This window comes from Myotis lucifugus, unplaced genomic scaffold, assembly GCF_000147115.1.
Source record: "Myotis lucifugus unplaced genomic scaffold, Myoluc2.0 scaffold_247, whole genome shotgun sequence".
Lineage (NCBI taxonomy): Eukaryota > Metazoa > Chordata > Mammalia > Chiroptera > Vespertilionidae > Myotis > Myotis lucifugus.
In genome coordinates, this window is record NW_005871295.1 from 1768414 (window position 1) to 1778383 (window position 9970).

General features: G+C 44.4%; 1 pseudogene; it reads right to left on the reverse strand.

The window, feature by feature from the left end:
- Positions 1–285: 285 nt before the first annotated feature.
- Positions 286–5803, reverse strand: LOC102424222 (annotated as a pseudogene).
- Between the last annotated feature and the right edge of the window lie 4167 nt (positions 5804–9970).

Consider the following 9970-nt stretch of genomic DNA (forward strand, 5'->3'; position numbering starts at 1 on the left):
CTCTTTCTTTCTCTCTCTCTCTCTCTCTCTCTCTCTCTCTCTCTCTCTCTCTCTCTCTTTTACTCAGTGTCAGTACTTTGTGACTTCCATACAATTGCTGACAGTATTCCCTTTACATTCTTTTTATTTCCGTAAGGTTGGTAGTATGTCCCTGCTATCATTTTTGATTTTAGTAATTGACGGTTTCTCTCTTGTTTTTCCTTGGTCAGTCTAGGTGTGTCAATTTGTCTGTTTTCTTTTCGGTTTTCACATTTTCATTGGGGGCCACAGGGGAAGTGGAGGTGTTCACAGTTTCTTCAGCCACTCCAAGCTTGGGCCCTGGGATCCAGGCATGTTTCCATCATCTCGGATAGGCGCCAGGCAGTTGCAAGGTGTCACCTGGATGATCATGGTGGTGTACTTGGTGTAGGGGCTGAAGGGGGCCAGAATTATAGCGAGGCCCCCAATGGTGAAGGATGTGACCAGCACCAGCTCCTTGGCCCAGGAATTCTTGAGGAAGGCAGCGAGTCTCCCAACCTTCTTGGTCTTGGTGGCCTCAATTTGTTTTTCAAAGAACCAACTTTTGCCTTATTGGTTTTCTTTATTGTTTTTCTGTTCTCTATTTCATGTATTTCCACCTTGCTCCTTACTATTCCCTTCCTTTTGCTTTTTCTGTGTTTGGTTTGCTCTTGCTTTGCTATTTTGTTAAGGTTATTGATTTGAGATATTTCTTCTGCGTTAATTTAGGCACTGGCAGCTCTAATTTTCCTCTAAGCACTGCTTTTATCCTATAAGTTTTTAGTAAGGTTTTTTTTTGTCTTCTCTCATCTCAAAATATTTAAAATTTCTTATTTCTTTGACTCATTGGTATGTTGTTTACTTTCCACATATTTATGGATTCCAAAAATTTATTTGTTATTGATTTCTAATTTTATTCTACTATGGTTGGAGAGCACACTTTCTATGGTTTCAATATTTTAAAAATTATTGGGACTTGTTTTATAGCCTCATACATGGCCTATCCTGGAGAATGTATCATGCGCACGTGAGAAGAATGTGTATTTTGCTGTGGTTGGATAGAGTGTTTTATAGATATGAGTTAAGTCTAGTTGGTATATAGTGTTCAAATCTTCTATTTCCTTACTGATCTTTTGTCAAGTTTGTCTATCCATCACTGAAATGGGTTATTGAAGTCTCCATCTATTCTTATTGAATTGTCTATTTACTCCTTCAATTCTGACAGTTTTTACTTCATGCATTTTTGGAGTCTTGTTAGGTGCATATGTGTTTGTAACTGTTATGTATTCTTGATTGGCTGACTCTTTTATTGTTATGTAATGTTCTTTATCTCCAACAACAAATTTTGTCTTAAAGTCTATTTGCCTTATATTATATAGCCATTCCAGTCTCTTTTGGCTACTATTTGCAGAGCATGTCTTTTTCATCCTTTTACTTTAAAACTATTTGTGACTTTGAATCTCAAGTGTGTCTCTTGCGGCTAGTAGATAGTTGGATCATTTTTTAAAAAAATCCATTCTGGCAATCTCTGCCTTTTAATTGGAGTGTTAAATCTTTTTACATTTAATGTAATTACTAATAAGGTAGGATTTATGTCTACCATTCTGATATTTATTTTCAATTTGTCTTTTTTGTTCTTCATTTTCTCTATTCTTTTATTTGTGTTAAATAAATATAGAGTAGGGCAAAAGTAGACATACAGTTGTTTGTATGGAAAATAATACAATAACTAATAAATAATAACATAAGAATAAATTCCTGTGTTTCATGTACTCACAACTGTAAACCTATTTTTGCCCCACCCTGTATTTTCTAGTGTACTATTTCAATTCCCTTGTAATTTCTTTTGCTATATACTTTAAATTATTTTCTTACTGGTTGCCCTGGGAATTATAATTAACATATTAATTTATAACAATTTAGTTTGTGTGAATACTAACTTAATCTCAGTAATATACAAAAACTTTGCTTTTTTATACTCTATTCCATTCTTCCTCCTTTGTTCTGCTATTGCTGATATGACATCTTTATACACTCTGCGCCCATCAACCAGATACATAATTATTGTTTTATGTGTTATCTTGTAAATCAGGTAGGAGAAGGTGCTACTAATAAAAAATACAGTTATATGTTTCCATATTTACCTCTGTAGTTACCTTTACTGGTGTTATTTCTTCATGTGGGTTTGAGTTACTGTCTAGTGTCCTTTTAATTGAGCCAGAAGAACTTCCGTTATGTGTCTTCTGTGGTAGGAATGCTAATGATTAATTATCACAGTTTTTGTTTACCTGTGAATATCTTCATTTTCCCTTCATTTTTAAGCATATTTATACTGGGGTTTTGAAGTCTTTTTTTGTGTGGAATTTGGTATCTGGTCATTTCCACAGGCAGTTTCTATTTCCCTGTGTTGTTTCCATGGTGTGTGGGTTATATTTTTCTGTTTCTTAAATGCCTCATAATTTTTTGTTGGAAACTGGACATTTTAGATAATATATTGTAGTAACTGTAGGTATTGGTCCTTTCCCCCACCCCCACCCTGTTTTTGCTTCTTAGTGACTGGCTGGATGATTTTAGTGTCTATTTCCTCCCTCCCTGCTCCTATCATTGCTCCTCAGAGAGGCTCAGTTTGGGCAGACCCAGTCACCTTGGGGTAACAGTGGTATTGGCAGGGCTATCTTTCTTCCTTTCCCTGGCCACACCCAGTTTATGGCCCTGGGACATAAATTGATCTATACACTAATCCAATCAAAGTGTGGCTCCTTTGAAGGGATAGTTCCTGAGGTCTGTTGATATTTGTTCTGACCCCTGGAGGACCTAGGATCACTTTTCTTCTATTGGAAGTATACTTTTTAGAAGCTCCTTGGGTAAGAACTATTGGAAAATTATAAATTTTTGTATATCTGAAATATTCTTATCAAATCTGAAATATGCTTATCTTTCCTTCTTTCTTGGAAATCAGTTTTGCTGGATTTACAATATTATGTTGACAATGAATTTTCTGCATTAGGCCACTATTTTCTGACTTCCATTGACACTGTTAAGAAGTCCATTATAATTTCACAACTATAAATGACCTGTCATTTTCCTCTGGCTGCTTTTGATGCCATTATGAAACCTAATTATTATTTAGTAGAAAAGGACTGAAAGGGGAGACCAGATAATATAGGGATGCCATTTATACAGCTTTGCCAAAAGCTGCATTTAACACTTTCCAGTCTGTTCCCCACTGATTGACGGGGGGAGGAGCTGGACAAAGGCAAGTTAGACACATGCCCAGTCAGGTCTGAGTGACGTGGGAAGGTGCCCGCCTGTGTGCCCATCAGTCACACCTGTGAGTCAGTGGCCAGAATAGGCATGGCCACTGGAAGCACAAGAAAAGTAATATATGAACTTCCAAACTAAGGAAATTCTGGCTCCCTCTCTTCTCCCTCTTGGGGATGCTCTCCCTGTGCCCACATGGCACACAGCCATGTTGGACCCCACACATGGACTAGGAGACTTTAATCTGGCCTGAATGCTGAGCCACACCCAGCCACAACATGAAACGGAAGCTCTGGACACTGGCCTCCCAGCTACACCTCGACCAGGACTGGCTTAAGGGACAGGGGACTTTGGAATCCCAGAAACGTAACTCCACACCAACAAAACCTTCTTCCACATCCCATTCATTTTCTAAAGATGTCGGAAGAACCTCATTCCCCCTCATGGGAGATCCGGCCCATTAATTCCTCCCGCACCACTTGTAAGAGCTCCTTAGTTTGTGTGGTTTTATTTTCTAAGTTTGCTTTCCTCTTGATGACAGGCCTGCACTCCCTGCTGTTTTGGATCCCAGTGCGTCATTATGGTTGGGAAATCCTCAGCCTTTCACTTAAAATTTGCCTCCCCTGCTTTCTCTCTGGAACTCGTTATTAGTAAATTAAACACGTTCATTTTAACTTCTAGATTTTTAAACCTGTCATATATTTTCTATCCATTTGTCTCTTTTTTTTGCATTCTGGGTAATTTTTTTCAGCTCCATTTTAGAATTTACTAATTTTTTACAATCTGCTGTTAAATTCATCAAATTATGTTAGTTTCCAACAATTTTTCATTTCTGAAGATTCTATTTTTCTTTTTTTAAAATTCACTTGAGAGCCCTAGCCGGTTTTGCTCAGTGGATAGAGCATCGGCCTGTGGACTCAAGGGTCCCAGGTTCGATTCTGGTCAAGGGCATGTACCTTGGTTGTGAGCACATCCCCAGTAGGGAGTGTGCAGTAGGCAGCTGATTGATGTTTCTCTCTCATTGATGTTTCTAGCTCTCTATCCCTCTCCCTTCCTCTCTGTAAAAAACCAATAAAATATATTTTAAAAAAATTCGAGAGAGAGAGAGAGAGAGAGAGAGAGATTGATTTGATTTGTTGTTCCACTTATTTATGCATTTGTGGTGGACAAGATAGACAGACATGAGCAGAGCAAGGATGATGAACCAGGTAAAGAAGGTCACCTGGGTGGAAAGCCCCAGGTGCCTAGCAACAGACAATCAATTGTAGGGTGGGACCTCACCCCCAGGGTGACTTTTTCTCCCCTGGCAAATCCCTGGGCATGTGGTTTGGACCCCCTGACCTTTTCACCCTTCACGTAACACCTATGCCTCAGTTGTATTTCAGTTCCAGGCCCAGAAGAGCAAAAAACCAGCCACAGGTGACCTCAGGACCAGCTGCACTGACTAATGACCCCTGCCCTGGTGCCCGCCAGTCAGTGGCGACCATAACCCTGAAAGGACACACCTGGAAAACTGCTGACTATTCTATTGAGATCTTCCCCTGGAACCTCCGCTGCAATCTCCACCCTTAAAATCCTTAGGACTGAGGACCCAGTGCACTCTCCCCCGCACCTTTCCCTGCCCCCTCTCTCCGCCCCCCACACCCCCACCCCCAGGCACTTTGGGTCACCATTAAGGTCCTCACTTCCAAGCTCCTTTGCCTCTACCACTTGTTTCCTCAGTTCATTTCTTCTACGAATTACTTCTTGTACCTCTGCGATTTTCTAAGTAAATGTTCTCTTATAGTTTGGGTCTTGGCTCTGAATGCTCTCCTAGCCAGAACTCGAGGATTGATTTGCTGAACCCAGAACTCAAGGATTGATTTGCTGATTAGTCAGTGCAGCTGGTCCTGAGGTGTGGCAGGTGTTCCCACAGCCTGCAACACTTTCATAGTGTCTTGTAGCTTGTTTTTATGACTCTATTTCACTCTTTCTATATTTGGTGCATCATTCTATATTGGATAATTCTATTCTTTGATGTCCTGGGGGTTGTGTTTCTGCCAATGTCTCAGCCACGGTTTGTTGATTTTAGATTTGAGCTCCTATTTGGTTGATCTGATCTGATGTTGTTTTTCTCCAGAAAGGACTTGAATTTGCTTCTGCCAGGAGTCAAAGAGAGTAGGTTTTGTCTCTTTAGTGTGTGTATGTGTGTGTGTGTGTGTGTGTGTGTGTGTGTCCCACTTGTCTTCTGCCCTGGTGATTTCTCTTCCTCCGGAGAGTTCAGCATTAAAAACTGTGTCCTTTGCCCAGGAACGAGTTGCTTTGTACAGGAAGCCTCTTCAGGAAGTGAAGGCTCTAGTGAATTCTAGTTGGGGAAAAGTTTTAACTGTTGAGTAAAATTAAATGTTCAAGGGTAGGTTCTGTGTTTGGTACAAATATGCCAGGTTTCTGGCCCAAGAAGTGCAATCAGCACTTACGCAAGGGGCTGATAGTCCACGTTACAGGGGGGTTGGCAGTGGGGCTGTTTAGTTGGTGAGTGCCACAGGTTCCATTTGTGCTCCTTCATTTCCCGACAGAAAACAAAAAAGAAGCCAAAGCATTTTGAGTAGCTATTAGAGATCAAACTGAACTCAAACAAACTCCCTGGAATTATTACAGAAATTGGTGGGACCAACGGAATTTAACTGAATAAAAACTTCACTTTGCATACTTTACAGGAAACACAATTACCATGTTTCACCTTAGACCAAAAAAAAAAAAAAATGATAACCAAGTGTTTGTTTGTTTGTCGTTGCCTAACCCACCATGTTTCTCTGGTCAGTGCCCTGTTCACTTTCTCCAACAATTTGTTTTAACCTTTCCTCCCTTTTCACTCCTCAGAGCCAAACCGCCTCCCTTCCCTGTCACTCTCAGAGGTGGCATTGGCTCTTTGTTAGAAAGCCTGCAGACAGGATGGGAAGAGGATTTCCGCACTCACGTCACCAAAGCTTGACAGTCCCCTCATTGTGCTCGGCCTTTTTTCGTAATTTGAAAAGAGGGTCTGCTCCTTGCTGACGCTTCCTGTGCTCATTCTCTCTCACTGTCAAGCAGCCTGCTCATCTCATTCTTCTTCAGAAACTGAAATCATGCTCATGCCCGGACCATGGAAAAAATAACCCACCCACTCCCTACCCCTCCAGCTTTCCCGTGAAAAACCTCTATCCGCTACTCCACAGCAAAGCTCAGCAGCTGGTAGAACTAGTCTCCCTCCATCTCCCCACTTCTCACTCATCGCCTACCAATCTTGGTTTTACCCCCAACACCCCACTGAAATTCTCACCATAAAGTTTCCATATTTCCAAATCCAGTGGACATTTCTTTGTCTTCATTCTTCTTAACTTCTCCCCAGTCTCCAAGTTTCAAGCACACACACACACACACACACACACACACACACCTTTATTTTATTATTATTTTTTAACATATTTTTTATTGATTTTTTACAGAGAGGAATAGAGAGTTAGAAACATCGATGAGAGAGAAACATTGATCAGCTGCCTCCTGCACACCCCCTACTGGGAATGTGCCCACAACCAAGGTACATGCCCTTGACTGGAATCGAACCTGGGACCCTTCAGTCCACAGGCTGATGCTCTATCCACTGAGCCAAACCGGTTAGGGCCACACACACCCCTTTAAGCCTTATTTTAAAATGTCAGTTATAAAGAGGGTAAATGATATTTCATTGAGCATCATTGTATTTCTCTTAAAACAAACTCATTTATTGCAAAGACATTACTTATAATTACTATTCATTTTTAGTATATATTTGACTAAATTAATTTCTAATTTTTATTTCAATGAAGACCTTAAAGTGATTTTTCAAAAAACCATATGTATAGGTAGGTTACATTATTTCTGAATTTCATTGAAGGTTAGTGAAAAGGGATTTTCAAGGTATTTGTTAGGAAAAGTTGGTGCTGGGCGGGTGGGACTGCGTTTCTGCTCCCTCCTGCGGAGTCCAGGGCAGTGGCCGGGCAAGCACGCTTCTGTGTGACCAAGGGCCACTTCAATGCTTGTGGAAGAGATTCAATGTGTCAAATAGCTGAATGATAATTTGTCTCTTTAACTAATATGGGTTATTTTGGTTGTTCCTTAGTTCTCATGTCAGTGACATGAATAGTGAATTTTTCATCAAAATATTTTGTCACTTCTTTTCACACTAACTCTCCCAGCCTGTGTGTGGGAAGACACAGAGGAGAACACGAACCTCCGAGCGCGAGGTTCTTCTTCCTGGTGACAGTCATTGCAGTGGAGCTGTTTTCCGGCCACGGTTCTTTCTCTGGAGAACTGTTATGGGCTCAGAACGGCAAGGCCCTCTTTCTGATGATTGTTCCCAAGAAACGGTTTTAGCCATTAGTCTGCTTCCTGCACATGGGTTCCCTTTTCCCTCCCTGTGCAGGAAGTCAGTTCTGGCTGCTTCAGGGAGCAGCCTGATGCATGATGGGTGGTCTCTGAAGTGACTGTTCTCCTGGTGGACCCAGGCCCATGGGTGGGGCCACCGGGGGCATCAGCGTCCATGGCCTTGCCTCTGCCGGCTTCCTCCCTCCTTTACGAGAACAGGCTGCAGCCCTAGGGCTGTGTGCAGAGGCAGGGCTCACCAGGCCAGCCAGGGCGCCAGGGTCCTGGGAAGGCTCGTGGGCAGAGAGGACTGTGTGCACTGGTTTGTGGGCTGAGTACAGCACAGCCGACAAAGGAATCCATCTAAACCCTGTTACACAGTGTCTGCAGATCAAGCCCATCCTGTCACCTGGGAGCTTATTAGAAATGCACAGCCTCCGGACCACATGATTTCACTCCTGTGTGGAATCTAATGAACAAAATGAGCCATCAAGCCAAGGAGAGACAGACCCCTCGGCAGAGCGCCGGCTGACAGCTGTGGGGGCTGGATGGTGGGGTGGGAGGATTGAGAAAAAAGGGGAAAAAAAGAGCCCTAACCGGTTTGGCTCAGTGGATAGAGCATAAGCCTGCGGACTGAGGGGTCCTGGGTTCGATTCCGGTCAAGGGCATGTACCTTGGTTGCCAGCACATCCCCAGTGGGGGTTGTCCAGGAGGCAGCTGATCGATGTTTCTCTCTCATGGATGTTTCTAACTCTCTATCCCTCTCCCTTCCTCTCTGTAAGAAATCAATAAAATATATTTAAAACAAACAAACAAAAACTGATGGACACAGATAACAGTGTGGGGTGGTGGGTAGGGGGAGTTGGAGGAGGGTATGGGGGGGTGTAAATGGTGATGGAAGGAGACGTGGTTTGGGTGGTGGACACACAGTAAGTGTACAGGTGACGTGCTGTGGAATTGCGCTCGTGTAACCTGTACCATTTTATTAATCAGTGTCACCTCAGGAAATTCAATTAAAAAAGAAAGAAGTACAGAGTCTCAGGCCTCCGCCCCTACCAACGAACCAGAACGTGTGTGAGCAAGACCCCTAAGCAACTCTCACGCACAGTCCAGTTCTAGAAGCACTGCTGCCCGAGCCCACATCCCAGGCTGCAGCCTCGGACCACCGCGCACACACCGCTGCCTCCGGGGAGCCTGCCCAGCCGCTGGGGCTGGTGCTCCTCTCACTCCCCCTGCACTTTGTCACCTGGATCCTCAGGTTACCTCACTGGCCTGTTGCCGCAGGTCTTCCTCAGAGGTGAGCTGTAGCCTGGATCATTCTGTGCTCACCTTGCACGTTGCCTAACTCGATGAAGGAATGAATGAGTGGGCAGGTGAGTGACAGGACAGAAATAAAAGCCAGAAATTCAAAGGGTAGATATTTATTTTCGCTGCTTCTTAGACAAGCTCCACAGGTAAAACGACTCTTTCAATGCATACATTTTAAACACAACCTCCGACGGGGCAGTTAGGGTTCCCAGAGCACGCTGGCTCAGGCACTTGTCTCCCAGAGGCACCCGGACCGCCCCAGGCTCTGAGAGCGGCCCGCTCTCTTGGGGATGCTGTTGCCAGCTGCTGGGTGAGGTAGGGAAGAGCAACAGACACAAGGTCAGGGCCAAGCCCAGGCCCACAGCCACCGGCCTTTCATGGGCTGCTTATCCAGGTGGTGGGTGGGCAGGTCCTCCCACCCGCTCCTCCCGCCACCCGCCTGGGCATCCTTCCCCTCCTGAGCGCCTGCAGTGGGAGGTGGCGGGAAGGGAGGGTGCGCACTGGACTTGGCTGTGTCGGCATCTTTGGTGTAAGGACCAGTCCCCAGGCCCAGGGAGGCTCGGAGAAGGAAGGCAGCCAATATCCACTGGGGCTGGCGAGCCTGGTGGGTTGCTCGGCCCATGTTCTCCCTGCTACTGTCAGCTGGAAGCATGGGCCCTCATGTTGCCCAGCAAGTGCTGAAACCACGGCTTTGCCCGCCCGCCTACTCGCAGAGACCTCTGGGGGCCACTGAGGCTGCTCCACCAGGGCCCAGTTAGGAGGCAAAGAGGGCAGGTGGCAGCATCTGCAGGAAGTGACAGCTTTGCCAGCTCTGTCCCCACCCCCCCCATCCCCAAAATGTTAGGCTCAGTGGATACAGAGTCGGCCTGCTCACTGAAAGGAACCAGGTTCGATACTAGTCAAGGCATGTACCTTGACTTGCAGGAACGTCCTGATAGGGGGTGTGCAGGATGCAGCTGAATCTACTTTCTCTCTCATCGAAGGTTCTTACTCTCTAGCCCTCCACCTCTCCCCCTGTAAAATTCATTAAAATATTTATATTTTT